Source organism: Ascaphus truei, chromosome 2, assembly GCF_040206685.1.
Source record: "Ascaphus truei isolate aAscTru1 chromosome 2, aAscTru1.hap1, whole genome shotgun sequence".
NCBI lineage: Eukaryota > Metazoa > Chordata > Amphibia > Anura > Ascaphidae > Ascaphus > Ascaphus truei.
This window is the reverse complement of record NC_134484.1, coordinates 179,838,403-179,855,224: the sequence shown is the minus strand read 5'-3', so window position 1 is coordinate 179,855,224 and position 16,822 is coordinate 179,838,403.

The following is a 16,822-nucleotide window of genomic DNA, read 5'->3' as shown; positions in this document are numbered from 1 at the left end:
TGCTCTCCACAAAAAAAACAGAGCGTGATTTTTGGATCTAGCCCCATTACCCCAGAAGATGTTCACTGCTAGAGAGGCCACTAACATTGCAGACCTTTGTGATATGTCACAGTGAAACCTCTCTGGCAGCACAAGCATTAAACTGGCCCCATCCTTCTTAGATCATGATTTTTTTCCTGTCAGATATAACTCAGGCACCTTTTAAATAAGAAAATACAATGATTCTGTTTCTTTTCAAATCAACTTAATTAAATCTATCCAACATCAAGTCTCCTTTATTAAACTAGCATTGCTGTGCAGTATTTTTCAGCATACTGGGGAGAAAATATTTGTGTTCACAATGTATCATTTTCTTGTTACTTCTTTCACGTCAATGCCAAGAGACGATGGCGACTTCTGTTCATGTTTCATTTTTAGCATGATTCTGAAGTGACACAATAAAATGTTTTGAGATCATAACAGGAATTAAACTAAAATCCAGTTGGTTTATATTTTTATGTTGGATAAAAATCATTACTCTTTTTTTTTTTTTTTACATCTTTACATAATCATCATGTTTTTGAATCCCAATAAGTAAAATAAAATCTTTAAACTTAAAACCTTTGCGCTTCTCATTTTGTGGAGGGGGTGTGAGGTGATGGGGGAGTGAATGGGGATTTTAATTTTATACCACCTGAAATGTGGGGGAGCAGGCCTGCAATCCCAAGACCTCCAGAAACCCTTTGGTTCGTGATATATAACTAGTTTTGTCCAATAGGCCTTCTTGAGAATTAGCATATTGGTTGTTTTTGTGTGAAACACCTCAAAAATCTCTGGAACCCCAAGAGCAGGCAGAATAAAAACATCAAAAAATAATGGGGACTGCTACTTTAAACTCATTTGAAATATCGAAATGCTGCTTCATATTAAAGTGACTAGGTTTCCAGGCTGCAAAACCAGTGCAAAATGTAGTACAAAAACTGCACTAGAATTACTAAAGAATAGGAATTCCATTAAAGGCCATGGGGTTTGTGTACTAAGGCTATAGCCCCAGTGTCGGCTCCTGCATGCGTGCCTGGCGGCCTGGCGGCACGTGCATGGGTGCAAGCCGTGATCTGCGGTTTGTGCTGGAGCTGCAGGGGGAAATAAAAGCTTGCGATGGGGGCGAAGTGGGGGTAGGGGCTGCGCGGCATGACGTCACGAGGCTGGTTCGTCCTAATTTGCTGTGGCCAATGCTCGGCCACTGCGCCAAAAGACAAACATCTTGTCTTTTGGCCAAGGCGATCGCCCATCGCAGCTTGTGCGCGCACGCACACACACCGACTGGGGCTGTTCCTTGTGTGAGGCGCACACGCCGTAGCACGATCCGCAGCGGCAACTGGGGACTTACCCAGTGCTATAAATAGGTGTTTTTGTGCAATATTTATGCATGGAAACCTTGTTTTTAAACTGCACCATCAGCGTAAAAAAAAAGCTGTGTGTGCTGTGCACGCGCATAGTAAGTGAAACTTCTTTGACTTTTGTCACAGAAATGTACTTATAACGCGCGTGCTCGGCACACATGTGTCAGTCAGAGAGTATGTATGTTTGTCAGTCAGAGAGTATGTATGTGTGTCAGTCAGAGAGTATGTATGTGTGTTTGTTTGTGTGTGTGTCAGTCACTGTGTGCATGTGTGTCAGTCACTGTGTGCATGTGTGTCGGTCACTGTGTGCATGTGTGTCGGTCACTGTGTGCATGTGTGTCGGTCACTGTGTGCATGTGTGTCGGTCACTGTGTGCATGTGTGTCAGTCACTGTGTGCATGTGTGTCAGTCACTGTGTGCATGTGTGTCAGTCAGTATGTGCATGTGTGTCAGTCAGTGTGTGTGTGTGTGTGTGTGTGTTTGTCAGTGTGTGTTAGTCAATGTGTGTGTGTGTGTGTCAATTTGTGTGTGTGTGTGGGTGTCAGTGTATGTCTCTCTCTCTCTCTGTGTTGTGTGAATGTCTCTCTGTGTCGGTCAGTGTGCGTATCTGTGTCAGTCAGTGTGCGTGCGTATGTGTGTCAGTGTGCGTGCGTGTCAGTGTGCGTGTGTGTCAGTGTGTGTGTGTGTGTGTCAGTTAGTGTGTGTGTGTGTGTGTGCGTGTGTGTGTGTGTGTGTGTATGTGTGTCAGTCAGTGTGTTTGTGTGTGTGTGTCAGTCAGTGTGTGTGTGTGTGTATATGTGTCAGTCAGTGTGTGTGTGTGTCAGTGTGTCAGTGTGTGTGTGTGTGTGTGTGTGTGTGTGTGTGTGTCAGTGTGTGTGTGTGTGTGTGTGTGTGTGTGTGTGTGTGTGTGTGTGTGTGTGTGTGTGTGTGTGTGTGTGTGTGTGTGTGTGTGTGTGTGTGTGTGTGTGTGTGTGTGTCAGTCAGTGTGTGTGTGTGTGTATGTATGTATGTATGTATGTGTGTCAGTCAGTATGTGTGTCAGTCAGTGTGTGTGTGTATATATGTGTGTGTGTGTGTATATGTGTATATATGTGTGTGTGTGTCTCTCTTTCTGTGTCCTGCCCCCTCTCTCCTGACTACCCCCCCCCCACCCAAGGCGGAGCTGCGGCTCTGTCTGAGTCTCTCCCCCCCTCCTCCCCCTCTCCCCCTCCCCTCCTCTCCTCCCCCCCTCCCCCACGGAGACACGGCCGCACCGGGCCCGCCGTATGAGAGGGGCTGATACCGTTTAGAGCCCCCCCCCTCCTGCAGTGCCGCGTGGGAAGCGGCGCGCTTAAACCCCCCGCTTCCCGCGTTACCGGAGCAGGAGCCAGGAGCGCACGATAACGTCTGTGCGCGCATGCGCGGCACATGCTCACAGCGCAGCGGCCGTCATGATCCTGGGGCTCCTCTCCTCCTCCGGCACCGGCGGCACTCAGTCAGCGGGACTCGGGGAAGGGGAAGCAAGAGGGAGGAGAGAGGCTGAGCAGCGGCTCCTCCTCACAGCCGGAGGACTTGCGGGGCTTCCGCCATCTTGGTACACCCACAGTACCGGAAGCTCTGCGCACGTCTAGGGGTAACGGCGGCTGTTAGGAGCGGCGGCTTCGATAGCCGCCGCCGCATATCACAGCGGCTGGGGGTGGGGGGAGGGGTGGTTGGGGGAGTTACGTCACTTTCGTTTCATTTTCGTCTCCTTCGCTCCTGTTTTGCCCCATGAGAATAGGTGCCACTAAAGAAGTTTCACTTCAAAAAATCATTTCACTAGGCATACAGATATTAATGCATATATAATTCTGTTTTAATAGCGCCACAGTTTACGCAGCACTTGAAAAAAAATTACAATGCAAGGTAACTAAAGTACAAACAATGGAGATTAGTGCGGCAGGTAATTTGCAACAGTTTACAATCTAAGTGAAATGTTGGGCGGCTTACGGACACCGTATGAGTAAACCCCCAACCAATTACGTTTCTGAACTTTCTTTTTCTAATTGAAAAATTTAAATATTATACTTAATAGATTTTTCCTAAGATTCGTACACACTCCCCCATTCCACCTGACACTCTCTCCCACTGATGATTTCTCTCTCAAACCCACCAACACTCTCTCTTTGCCCACACTAACATTCTATTTCTCCCCCCACTGACACTGACACTCTCACCCACCCACTGACACTCTCTCTCCCCCCACTGACACTCTCACCCACCCACTGACACTCTCCCCTCACTGACAATGACACTCTTTCTCCCCTCACTGACAATGACACTCTCTCTTCTCCCCCATTGATACTGGCACTCTCTCTCCCCCCACTGACACTCTCTCACCTCAAATGACAATGACACTACATCCCCCCACGAACACTCTCTTTCCTCCCACTGACATTGACTTTCTCTTTCTCTCTCTCTTCCCTCTGACATGGACACTGTTTCTCTCCTCCCCCCCACTAACACTCTTTCCCTCCACTGACACTGACACTTTCTCTCCCCCCCACTGACACTCTCTCTCCCCACACTTATACTGACACTCTCTTTCCCCCAACTTATACTGACACTCTTTCTCCCCACAATGACACGCCCTCTACCCCCCACTAGCACTCTCTCCCCCCTGCTGCAACTTTCTCACTGACTCTCTCTCTCCTCCCCCACTGATACTCTCTCCCCCTACCCACTGTCACTCTCTCTCCCCACACTTATAATTACACTCCCTCTCCTCCCGCACTTGCACTCTCTCCCCACATCTGACACTTTCCCTCTCCCCCAACTGACACTTTCTCCCCCTCCCACTGACTATCTCTCTCTTTCCGCCCACGTACTCTCTCTCTCTCTCTCTCTGCTCCCCCACTGACTCTCTCTCTCTCTGCTCCCCACTGACACTCTCTCTCTCTGCTCCCCCACTGACACTCTCTATCTCTGCTCCCTCACTGACACTCACTCTCTCCCCATCTCCTCACAGACACTGACACTCTCTCCTCCACTGAAAATGACACTCCACCCCCACTAACACTCTCTCTCCTCCTGCTGACACTGGCTCTCTTTCTCTCCTCCCCCCACTAACACTCTTTCCATCCACTGACACTGACTATCTTTCTCTCCTCCCCCCCTCCACTAACACTCTTTCCCTTCCTCCCTCACTGATACTGACAATCTCCCCCTTCTTATACTGACACTCTTTTTCCCCTCATTGACGCTGACACTTGCTCTCTGCCCCTACTTACACCCTCTCTCTGCCGCCACTGACACTCTCTCTCCCCCCACTGACACGGACACTTTCTCCTTCCCCGCTGAAACTGACACTATCTCCCCCCACTGACACTCTGTTCTCACCAACTGACACTGAAACTTTCTCATCCCCACTGACACTCTCTCTCCTCCATCACTGACACTGACACTCTCTCCCCCGCACTGACAATTACACTCTATCTCCCCCACCCCACTGACACTGACCTCTTTCTCTCCTCCCTCCAATGACACAGACATTCCCCCCCGCCCCCCACTTACATTGACACACTCTCCCCTCTACTGATACTCTCCCCCCCCCCCATATATTGACCCTCTTTCTCTCCACACTTACTGTATACTGACAATATCTCTCTCCCCCCCCCCCTTCCACTGGTACTTTCTCTCTCCTCCTCTAACACTCTATCTCTCCCACCCATTGGTTCTGACACTTTCTCCCCCTCACTGACACTCTCACCCCCCCCCCCCACACTGGCACTCTCTCCCCCCCAACTGGCACTCTCTCCCCTCCCCCACTGACACTATCTCTCCTTCCACTGACACTGACACTCTCCTCCCACACTGTAACTGACTCTCTCTCCTCCCCCTGACACTCTCTCCCCCACTAACACCCTCACCTCCCCCCCCAACTGACACTGACACTTTCACTCTCCCCACTGACACTCTCTCTTCCCCACTTACACTGGTACGCTCTCTCTCCACACTGAAATTGACACTCTCTCTCCCCTCCACTGGCAGTAACTCACTCTCCATTGACACTGACACACTCTCCCTCCCCCTCACTGAAACTGACACTCTCTCTGGCCCCACTGACACTGAAATTCTCCCTCTCTCTCCCCCACTGACACTGACACTCTCTCTCTCTACCCACATTGATACTCTTTCTCCCCCTGCCCCCCGCCCACTGGCACTCTCTCTCTCCCCCCCCCCCACTAACACTGACACTCTCCCCCCCCCCACATTGACACTTACACTCTTGTCCTCCCACTGACACACTCTTTTTTTTAAATGTACCTACTCATAATGTATGTACATTAACGATAAAGGTAGATAAAGCACAAATGTAGAAAAAGGTGATATAATTGATAAAGATTATTTGATCTATTCCAATTTGTAAAAAAAGGTCAACCTTTTTACAAAGCTATTGCAAAGAAAACTCTGTTGACACTATCATTTATTTAATAGAGGCTTTGGAATAACTAACAACAACAAAAAAAGGATCGATTGAAAATTATAAGCTGTTAATAAAATCAGCAGATAAAGGTGGAGGAATTGTTTAAATGGACCAATTGAGATATACTGCACCGACACACTTTATTCGAGCAAATACCCAGTATGTACCTGGCAGATACCTGGAATGCGCCGCTCCTCACCTCTGACAAGCCCCGTTGCGTTTGCCTTCCCAGCCTGGGTTCATGCCTGGCTGACAGGCGGCTGATCTGTTAAATGATAATGATTAGGATTTAATAGGCTGCAATGCTTCGCGTGTCTACCAGATTGCATAAATTCATGAATTGTAATGCAGTATATATATATATACTGTGCAGTATTGCAGCCAGCGGGAATAAAATGCTTCAATCCCTGCCTGGAAAATACCTCAATGCACTCGGGCAGAAAACAGTCACAAACCTCAATACACCCGGGTATACCCGAATTCGTGGGACTAGCCGAGCTCGAATAAAGTGTGTCGCCAGTGTATTAAGGAATCTTTAAGTAGTGTAGGCGACAAGAACACATGAAATACTAAAAGGAGATCCAACCAATCTTTTTGGGGGATATTAAAGAATTATTAAAAGATGGAAAATAAAAAGAAATAATCTTGAATGATGAATATCAATTTTTATTGATTGAAAATCTAAGTATAGAATTTTTTTATTACCTACCCAAGTGTCACATACGGCAAACCAGTGAGCACATGACCTGCATACGGGACAAGGATTAATTCAAAGCTTGCAAGCTGGCCCACTTTTCATCTTCGCATAGGTCCTTAAATGAACAATATCTCCCCTCTATCTGTCCCAATATACCATCTGTCACGAACAGCACACAAGTGAGCACGTGACTTAGATATGCATCCAGGGTTAATACACACGGCTACTCTAGCCAACTCATCTTTCTCCTCTGCAAGGTACTTTCAATTAGTTAATATTAACCCATTACTCAAATGCAATCATGTCTATCCACTGCCACCACCTAAGAAATATGAAAAATATATATTTAATATATATCTGCCAGAATCTCACGTCCCTGTTTATTATAGAAAAAACACACACAAATCTGTTGTAGCAAAATGTATCCAAAAATGTAAATACTCTCCAGAGCATGCAACAGTTTATTCAGAGCCCTTATTAAAGAATTGTTTAATATACTGTATACAGTATAAAAAATAAAGTGCTTACATTACACAGAAAGATTACCAGAACATGCAGTTACAATAAATGCAGATCTTTTTCTTAAAATAACAGAATAAAACATAAAACAGAAATCCCTATGCAGTACGTTTTTTTTAACGTTACAATATGTCATAGGTTTTTCGCCCAGAGGGGTCATTGGCGTACAAATATGAAAACTCACGTATTTGATCTCAAACACACCTCTGTTGAATTATGTTTTCAAAACTCCAGTGCAAGCCCTATATACCATTATTTTCCCTTTGAAACTACATAAGTCCACCCCTGTCGTGAATCAACTACTATACTGATGATTTTATTACAGAGAAAAAAACCTCCTAAAAATACGTTTCGATTAATTCCTCAATATATTAACACACTCATAACTTCCTTTCTCTAATACTTAGACAAACGTGAGTCATATCAACAGATTCAGGCAATTTTAGTAAATGTAACACGATTAATATTTTTGCCGTTTTGCTCCTAAATTTGAGTGACAAATGAATATCTGTTCTTGGCACCTCTTACCCATGTAGTGTGTGGTTTTATTCCATGCGTCTTCTTGCAACGATGACAAATATGTACCTGTTATTATACAACGAACACCCAAAAAAAAGTGCTTGAAAAGATGGATTCAATTAAAAAATATATAAACCCTTTATATAAATAATAAACAGGTTAAAAACTTACAGTACATAGATGAACACATTGTTGCACAACATTGTGAGAATGAATCCCTCCCATACCTCGGACTGTATGGTAGGGCTGGAATCCCAATGTACATATGGAAAAATGGTTAGAAAACCAAAACTGAAAAGCCACAGAAAACCCACCCTTGACGCGAAACGCGTAGAGGTTTTTGAGGTCATCACGTTACCTACGTCAGACACTGTGACGACAGACATTAGGCATTTCCCCGTGCCCACGAGGATGGTGCGATTAGCTCTGCAACAGCTCCTCCATGCTAGCCAGGACATTGGTTGGGTCCCTCAGTTTTTGTTTTCTAACCATTTTTCCATCTGTATGCAGCAGGGTCCCCCCTAGCCTCCTTCACCTGTGCAGACGCCCCTGTGCTGTGCCAGGGAGCTGTGTGGGCGAGCACATCGCCGGGAGCTTCCTGCGGCATCTGCAGACAGGCGCCACCATGTTTTACGTGTTCGCGCGTGCGCAGAACCCTGCGCATCCGCAGCAAGTATTTAGATTTGCGGTGGACATTACCCTTAGCACAGGGACTCCCCAAGGTCGCGCCTGCGCAGCTAAGATTAGTGGCGGCCATTTTTCGATCGGGCATGCTCAGTACGGATCGCACAAGCGGGCCCAATGCCAAAGAGGTCCTGAGTGGACTAGAACTCCCAGCAACCACTGGGGACTGCACTATGATCCCTGTCACATGCAGCCAGACAGCCAATAAGGCTTACAGATTCTCATGCTGCAATTGGATACATTGTTGTGTGCTGAGTCAGGAAGCGGACAGTTGGAGCTGGGATAAGGAGGGGGAGGTAGTGGGTGTAGTGAGTCAGTGGCTCCTAAACTAGGCCAGGTTACCCCCTAGGCCCCAGCTAGGCCCAACTCACTAGTAGATGTGTGGCTGCTGTAGGGAAGGCCCCCTGCAGTTAGGGACTTTCCCTTTAGCAGTTAGCTTAGTTCATGGACACAGCTGCAGTGCGGCATGCTCTGACAAGGAGAGAGCAGTGTGACAAGTGTGGTCTGGGAACTCAAGATGGAGATTATCTGTGTGGGTGAGACTATCCGAATTGGAAGAGGACGCCATTGCTGCGGATTCAGCGCTGGACGCAGATGGGTCCTTTCCTGTTGTTTGCTGTACCCCGGTTCAGGATCCCCGGGCAGGTACGGTCACCAAGTGCACCAACTGTAACCAACATACCGGTTTCTACAGGCGCTGATCACGACTAGTGGGTGGGTTGCTGGACTCTTGGGACACTTGGGTATAGCTGTGGGGTTGAGGTCCAGTGAGGCCAGGATAAGGGGTGATACGGCTGTGTTGCTGCTGTTGAGGTGATGTTATTGTTCTACATATAGTAAACAGTTTATATATATACTTCAGTGTATGTGTTTCCTATATGTGGGTCCTGTCAGGGGTCATTCTATATGGCTGGAATCCCTGCACAGGTGGAGGCGCTATAAGCATACGTTCCAGGATACACCCCAGGCTCCCAGTGGCAGAGGTTCAGGCCTCCTGTGAGCCTATAAGGTATTGCACCACACTGGTAACATATGTAGATTTCCCCACATGGTCCCTATCTGCGATTGGGGGGGGGGGGGGGAACGGGTGATAGATGTGTTACATGTATGTAGTAGCTGAAGGAAGGGCATGGATTTGAAGTATATCAAACTAATTTATTGAGCCAAACACAACATTTCGACCGAAATGTGCCCCTTAGACTTCACTTGATAAAGACCATTTAGGTCGAAACGTTGTGTTTGGCTCAATAAATTAGTTTGACATACTTCAAATCCGTGCCTTGTCTTCCTTCAGCTACTACATACAGATGGAAAAATGGTTAGAAAACAAAAACTGAGGGACCCAACCAATGTGCCCTGTTGTAAGGATCCGCGCTGTCGGTATACCCATGTCCAGCGCATCCTTACCTTATTCTCAGGTCATTCAGGCTCCCCGGTGGCATCCCCCGCTCCTGGCCTCTTTCCCTGCACCTCCTGCCCATGCGCGTCAGCCCTACGGGCGCGCATGCACCCAAGCCGCCATTGTTTGGCGCCAGGCGCCTGACTCCGCCTCCGCTGGCGTGGCACACGCTCATTGGGTGTCGCAGCTCGGGTCCCGTCAGCTCCGCCTTCCCGCTTCTCCCTTCTTACCTGACCCTTCCCCTGTTTGTCCCTCTGCTCCTCCCCTTCTTCTCTCTGCTCCTGGATCCTCCGGTGCACCTTCCCCATGCTCCGCCTCCTCGGACGTCACGCACATGCCCGGCACGGCCCTTCCCCATCTGCCTTGCCTCTCAGGTCCTCCTTCCCTTTCTGTCCCTCCGTTCCTCCCCTCACTCCCATTGGTTTCAAACTTCCCCACTCTGCTCTCCTATTAGGTTCCTCTTCAGGCCGCTCCTCCGTCACTCCCCTTTCTCTGATTGGTCCCAGCCTCCTATATAATCCCTCTTCTCCATTTCCTCTTTGCTCTGCATAGCTTCTGTACCTTGGTGCTGTCTGCTGTTGCCTGGCCTTTCTCTGTCTTTTCAGTGCTACTCCTGTCCCTGGAACCCTTGCTGACCTCCCTGGATTTGACCCTTGCTTTGAACTCTACTATGCTGCTCTCTGGAAACCCTTGGACCTTGCTTTGGACTTTTATGCTGCAGACCTCTACAACCCTTGGACACGGCACACGGACAAACTACTACGCTGCTCTCTCCACTCCACGACCCAGGTTTACGGACAATCGATTACGCTGCCCTCTCCAATCCACGACCCTTGGCATATGAACTTAAACCTTCTACGCCGGAGCTGTCAAGTACGGTATTATTTACATTCTTGTTACCCGGACCACCTACGCTACTACCACACTCCGGCCGTGCCCCAATTTGCTGCTAGGTACGTGGTTTTACCCTTTCCACCTCAGTCCCGGGGTCTCGTCTGGCTTGTGGGCAGGCCGAGCATTACACCTGTCTTCCTTCAGCTACTACGTGTATTGGATTTGATACAGCCTATTGTTCAAAGACGGGAGCACCGGTAACTGTGTCTTTTGATATATTTCGTTTGATCTTGGTGTGCAGCACTTTCCCTTATTCGTATTGGACTCCATATGTATGTAGCCAAGTATTCTCTTGGCTACTAATCTGCCCTACCTAACACACAAGCCCTGGTACAAGTGCAGGCAGTGTTAGGGTTAAATCTATACCCTTGCTGCTGCCTTGAGTGATGGGGGGCTGGGCATAAGGCCTGTGTGCTGCCCTATCAGGGGCTCAGACCTAGGACCCTCCCTCTGGGTACAAAAGGGACTGCAGATCCAAATTTAGTTGTTGTTGAAGTATGGAGCCAGGGCTCTGGCGACCTTCCTTCCCCTCCCTCAGGGGAGTGGGATACTACACCTTGCTTCACCAGGGAGTAAGGGAGAAAAGTATAGACCTTTAGGGCCTCAAGCCCTGGGGGTTGACTCCAGGGACCAGAGGAACAGAAAAGAGTGTACATGTAGTATGCTGTTGAAAAATAAAGAACTATCCTTTTTTTTTATACTCTTGCCTGAGACTGCAGTTTATCAGGGGGAGTGCAAGAGGGATTTCCTGCAGGAACTGCACCCAAATCTGCTGGGGCCTGCTGGAAATGGAGGCGCTGCACCCATGAAGAGCTGGGAAGATCCCTAAAGCCTGTCTTGCTCGTCCCCAACTAACACCAGCGGACACTCAGTATCCTGTAAGCCTAGCAGGTGCACAGCACAACAACACCAGGTAACAGAAATCTCCCAGAGGATGGGGGAACACCTGCTATTCCAGCGCTACTATCCAGTCCAAGGTGTGGGAGGGATTCATTCTCACAATGTTCTACAACAATGTGTTCATCTATGTAAGTTTTTAACTTGTTTTATTATTTATATAAAGTCTTTATATTTTTATATTGATTCCGTCTTTCCATGCACCCTTTTTTTGTGTGCTTATAGTTCTCCAGTTTTCCCTGTTGATCGCGGGAGAAATTCAAGCAGCAGGATTGACAACATTCGGGATATTATTGGGAGGTCCTGAAATCAGCGCGTACTCATTTCTTTGTTACCTGTTATTATGCAGCATAGATGACGTCACATGATATTCTTTTTTTTATATATAATAAAGTCCTCCAACTAAGTTGTGACCTGTGTGTCACCTCTCTCTGTGATGCACACGTAATCATTGCAGAATGTTTAGTTTTTTTTTAGGCTGACAGACTAGTTTCTGGCTATCATGTATTGCCTTCTAAACTACACTTATGTAACATTTTGTGGGCCATCAGTTGTAGGGCCCCCAATTAAGCCCTTTTTGAAGATCAGCACAGACCCAGGAAAAATCTTGACCTGTCATAAACCCAATATGTTGTATTTTTAAAATCAAACTGTAGCTACATTATCCCCTGAAGAACAAGGATCTCACCAGGATCCCATTAACCCACCTGGATGACCAATAATTTCTGGCATAAATGCAGAAATCTAGCACAAATCCAATCTAGCACAATATATAGATTTGTTTCTCCAAAGATATGTACTATATTTGAAATCACATTTAAAAGACAGCACTCATATTTTAAATTTGATATTGTAATAATATTTTGGTGATGTTGCCTCTTTGTATACCGGCATAAACTATGACCAAGAATGCAAAGCTATTCTATATTTTATTGAAAATGATGATAGTGTCCCTCAAGAACAAAAGAAAATTGTCATTGATGGAATTCAATATATTTTGACAAACAACTATTTTCTGTTTAAGAAAAATTATTTTTGTTGCATATGTTGGTACAGTGATAGGCAACAAGTTTGCTCTGAGCTACCCCAACCTTTTCATAGGTAAGTAGGAAATTGATACTGTACCAACTCGTCAAAAGGTGTGCTCGGAGCAAACCTGGTGCTCTGCAGGTGCTCTGGAAAAGATGAATTGATGACATTATTTTTGTTTGAATTGGAGATATTTGGAGTTTGGAGATTTTTTTAAAATCAACTTAATGCCAATACCAAGAATTTGTGCTTCACATCCAAATTTAGTCAAGAGGCATTATCATTTTTTGTATCTGTGCATTTTTATATACTGTATAACACCTCTTTATTTCCCTATATGTATTAATATGTATATACTTGGTTGGGGGCCTGGTTCCACGTCCCCCTGTACCGGGAAGAGAAAATTGAGCCTGCTAGTAACCAGGCTGGAGTCAGACAATGCAGCAAGACACGTACTGTGTATTATAAATAATAGTACTATATAGGAAGAGAATGAAGGAATCTCATGCAGTGGTCTTTAATGGCAGTATAGTACAGACAATATTTAAGGCATCATGCATACAGTATGATACCAAACCTCGCTGCGCAAATATCCCACATAGTCACTTATTCATTCCCAGTGGTCCTTTTGATAACTACAAAAGGGCCACTTTTGTTGTCAGCACAGTGTCAGAGCTCTTGTAGTGTTACATTGTTGAATTGATTGCAGGCCTGTTACTTTACAAGGGGTGTCATGGTCAGGGCACTTAGAAAGGATACTCGTATGTTCTAAGAGTGATCTCCCAGCTGATTTCTGGCTTTATGACTCACAACCTTGAACCAGAGCTTCCACAGATTCTCTCTCTCTTCAGCCATCCTGCTAGTCTTTAAGATTCTGCGACCTTGCTGTTTAATCTCCTTGGCTCCTAGAGACAAGTCCTCTCCTCTCTCTCATGTGGGACTACCTTGCAGTTCACACCTCCCTGCCGGGGTCTCTTCACAGTCCTGCTGCCATGATGTCCAAGCTCCACAGAGTCGAATGGGTAGAGATGGATTAATTATTTTGGTGAATTTTGATCCGCAGCGTATCAGATGGTTCTTTGTGTCCGCGGATCAATCTCAAAAAGGGCGACTCATGTTTTGCGGATTTTTTATTATTATTATTGCTAATAAACTCCGCGGGTTCAGCAATCTGTTGGTTAATGGATTTGTAGAATCAAATCCGCGGATTCAGCAATCCATTGGCAGATTTTAAATCCACGAATGGTTTGTGGGATACGCGGATTAAGTGCTACAAATTCTTCAACGGATTGTAAACAATGGCTGTTTTTGATGAATCCACACGGATTGAAACCGATCAAATCCATTTGCTGATTTTACACCCAAAAACAATTTTCAGGATTAAATTCAATGAAAATCTGGGAAACGGATTTGGATGATTAAACCATCTCAACCAATGGGATTTTTTTTTTGCTCTCAGCCATTGGCCGGAGAGTATGTCCTTCGATACACTTGACAATGTGGTATGCAGAGCAGGTTAACTCCTTCCATATAGAAAATAATGAAATAAAAAATATCCCTTATGGAAAATGTAGATATCTTTTTAAAACAAACAGAAATTTTGACCAATAAATTTGTTGAAAGAAACTACTGTATATGAAAATAATTTAAAAAGCAAAAAACAGGCTTTCGAAAGGGAAAGGGAGAGTTTATTGGTAAAAAAAAAAAAAAGAAGATATTTTAAAAAGATAATTTTTAAATATTGTAGATAAATTTACTCAATTTATCACAAAATTCAATGGGGCAGCAAAAAAAAATCAAACCGGTTATGAAAAAACATGCGTTGAAAAAAAGTTCATTGTTAAAAAATATATTTACTGACAAACCAAAGATCATTTATACAAAAGCAGACAATATAAAACAGAAAATAGCCCCCAGTATTCCAAATTTTGAAGAGAATACAAAAAAATTGATTATGCAGCAGTAAATCAATAGCATACTGTATTTCAAATGCCCTAAATTAAAAGTTTGTACATTAGGTACATTTTCTACTAATTTAAAACCATCAAATACAAGAGAAGAATTTCAAATAAAAAAATTCAGCAATTGTTGTAGCACTAATGTTATATACTTTATAGAATATCCATGCGGCTCGAACAAAAGAATTTTAAAAACTAGAATTGGGTAACATCAGAAATATCCGAATAGGACTGGAGTCACATAGTTTTTCCAGAAATGTAAAAAAAAGTTAATTCTAGTGATCCACAGGGTCTCAGCTTTATAGGGATAGACAAATTGGAACTTAATATATGGGGAGGATATATAGACAAAAAAATATCAGAGAGGGAAAGATTGTGGATGCAACAATTAAATACTTTAGCTCCAGCAAGTCTGAACATTAGTATTGATTTGGGTTTTTTTTTGGTCTTACAAATGAAGCTAATATTTGTTATGATCAATACCCTTTTTCTTTTCCTTTTCTTTTTTTTTTCCACATTTCTTTCATGGGATTTGCTTTTTTTCTCACTAATGAATATTTTTCTTGTTTCTTTAACCCATATGCTTTTTTTCTATTGAAGTCCGGAATTAATTGTGATTATATTTATAGGTTTTGAATAAAATGAAAAAAAAATAATAATACTGCACTGCATACTGTATCTTTTGCTAAGTATATGATCTGATAATAAATTCCATTATATTGTACATCTTTGCATACCGTATGTCTACATATAAAATATCATATTAATATACAAGAGTTATTTTCCTGAAATGTCTGCTACTTATCTGTAGATTAAGCAATTCATAACTAATTATGAATTCTCAAGGATCTGGATATCGCCCGTTTTGTACCATGATATATACCAGTGGTGCGCAAACTGGGGGGCGCGCCCGCCTGGGGGGGCGCAAGATTGTTTAGGGAGGGCGCAGGCGGCGGGTGGCGATTTTGCCAGGAGATGGGAAAAGCTGTCAGTAGCTGCAATTTCTTTTTCAGCCATTAGGTGGTACTGTGCTACACAGCTCCTGCAGCACCTCCTTGTTGCATCAGCATTAGCGTGGTGAGAGTGGGACATGGGGAGGGGGAGTGCGTGGTGAGAGTGGGACATGGGGAGGTGGTGCGTGGTGCGAGTGGGACATGGGGAGGGGGGTGAGTGTGAGAGTGGGACATGGGGGGGGAGTGTGAGAGTGGGACATGGGGAGGGGTGTGACTGTGAGAGTGTAAGAGTGGGACATGGGGACGGGGGATGAGTGTGAGAGTGGGACATGGGGAGGGGGTTTACTGTGAGGGTATGAGAGTGTGACATGGGGAGGGGGGTGAGTGAGTGTGAGAGTGGGACATGGGGAGGGGGTTACTGTGAGGGTGTGAGAGTGGGACATGGGGAGTGGGGGTGAGTGTGTGAGTGGGACATGGGGAGGGGGGTGAGTGTGTGAGTGGGACATGGGGAGGGGGTGAGTGTGTGAGTGGGACATAGGGAGGGGGTGAGTGTGTGAGTGGGACATGGGGAGGGGGTGAGTGTGTGAGTTGGACATGGGTAGGGTGGTGAGTGTGTGAATGGGACATGTGGAAGGGGGTGAGAGTGAGAGTGTGACATGGGGGGAGTGTGAGAGAGTGTGACATGGGGAGTGGGGGTGAGAGTGTGACATGGGAGGGGATTGAGAGGGTTAGAGTGTGGGGGGGTGAGACTGTGAGAGAGTGGGGGGGTGAGAGTGTGACATTGGGGGGTGAGTGTGAGATGGGGAGGGGGGTGAGAGTGCGGGGGGTGAGAGTGTGGGGGGGTGAGACTACGAGAGTGTGGAGGGGGGGTGAGAATGACATGGGTGGGTAAAAGTGTGAGATGGGGAGGGGGTGAGAGTGTGGGGGGTGAGGTTGAGTGTGTGGGGGTGAGAGTGTGGGGAGTGAGAGTGTGACATGGGGAGGGGGTGAGAGTGTGAGATGGGGAGGGGGGGTGAGTGTGGCAGTATGACATGGGGAGGGGGGTGAAAGAGCTACATGGGGAGGGGGGAAAGAGAGACAAGGGGGGGTGAAAGAGAGACATGGGGAGAGGGGGTGAAATAGAGACATGACAGAAGGGAGGGAGAGACACTTCCAGGAGGGAGGGAGAGACACTGGCGGGAGGTAGAGACACTGGCGGGATGGAGGAGAGACACTGGCTGGAGGGAGGGAGAGACACTGGCGGGAGGGAGTGAGACACTGGTGGGAGGGGGAGAGAGACACAGGAAGGAGGGGGAGAGAGATACTGGTGGGAGGGGGAGAGAGACTGGGGAGAGAGGGAGTGTGAGAGAGACACTGGGGGGAGGGGGAGTGTGATAGAGACACTGGGGGGAGTGAGAGACAATGGCTGGAGGGAGAGCGAGTGACACTGGGGGAGGGAGAGAGTGAA